General features: G+C 55.9%; 1 non-coding gene across 1 annotated transcript; it reads left to right on the top strand.

The window, feature by feature from the left end:
- The first annotated feature begins 226 nt into the window (after positions 1 to 226).
- TRNAE-UUC lies at positions 227 to 298 on the top strand. Its single transcript has one exon. It is a non-coding gene; the product is annotated as a tRNA-Glu (tRNA).
- Positions 299 to 958: the final 660 nt, after the last annotated feature.

Genomic DNA, 958 nt, shown 5'->3' with positions numbered 1-958 from the left:
GCGCGCCCCGCCCGCCCCGCGCGCGCGCCCGAAGCCCCGCCCGCCATGTTGGGTGAGGGCAGCGCCTTTCTGGCAAGGCCGGGGTTGTTTTCTGGGGAAGGTCCCGGTGAATCCCGGTATTCCCGGTGAGCCCCGGTGTTTCCCATGGAGCGGTGGAGCTGGCTTGGCGATCAGAGGGGCGGGCAGTAGCGCTTTGAGGCGCGCGGGCACACTATTTTCCAGCGCCTCCCATATGGTCTAGCGGTTAGGATTCCTGGTTTTCACCCAGGCGGCCCGGGTTCGACTCCCGGTATGGGAAGTTCAGCTTTTTTTGTTCTTGTCGGATAAGGAAACTCCCCGCCCTCCTCTCCCGTTTTTTCCGCACGTTCTCCCTCAAAACTCCTTCGGGCTTTGTTTTTTTACATCTCTGCGGCAAAATTTCTCGGCGCCAGGAACCTCCTGAAGCGCTTTGCCACTGCAAACGCAGCCTCCCACCTGTTTTAAACGTTCCAGTGCTTTGCAGCACAGAGCCCCCAGCTAATTAACATGCTGTTAATTGGCTTCTTCTCTAAAGCAAGCAAGAAAATTCTTGCTTGTGTCCCACGGTGCGTTTTAAAGCGCCCTGCTTTGCTCAAGGCAAATAGGATTGTGCTGAAGATACATATATAGAAACCCATATATGATATATAGATTTATACATATGGGGGCTCATTTATTGCTGAAGGGATTCCTGGCAGCTCCCCCAAACCTGCGGGACTCGGAGATCTGCTGGGATTTCCTGGGATTTCTTGAGATCCTGGGAGCTCCAGAGCTGCTGCTGCTGCCACAGAACCTGGGGCCAACACCTCAGGTGTCCCCTCAGAGCCATCACTCTGTGTCCCCCCAAGAGCTTTGTCACCCTCTGTGTCCCCCCAAGAGCTTTGTCATCCTCTGTGTCCCCCCAAGAGCTTTGTCACCCTCTGTGTCCCCCCCAAGAGCT

Source organism: Parus major, chromosome 4A, assembly GCF_001522545.3.
Source record: "Parus major isolate Abel chromosome 4A, Parus_major1.1, whole genome shotgun sequence".
Taxonomy (NCBI): Eukaryota; Metazoa; Chordata; class Aves; order Passeriformes; family Paridae; genus Parus; species Parus major.
Note: the sequence above shows the minus strand (reverse complement) of the source record. Positions and strands in the feature narration are given on the sequence as shown.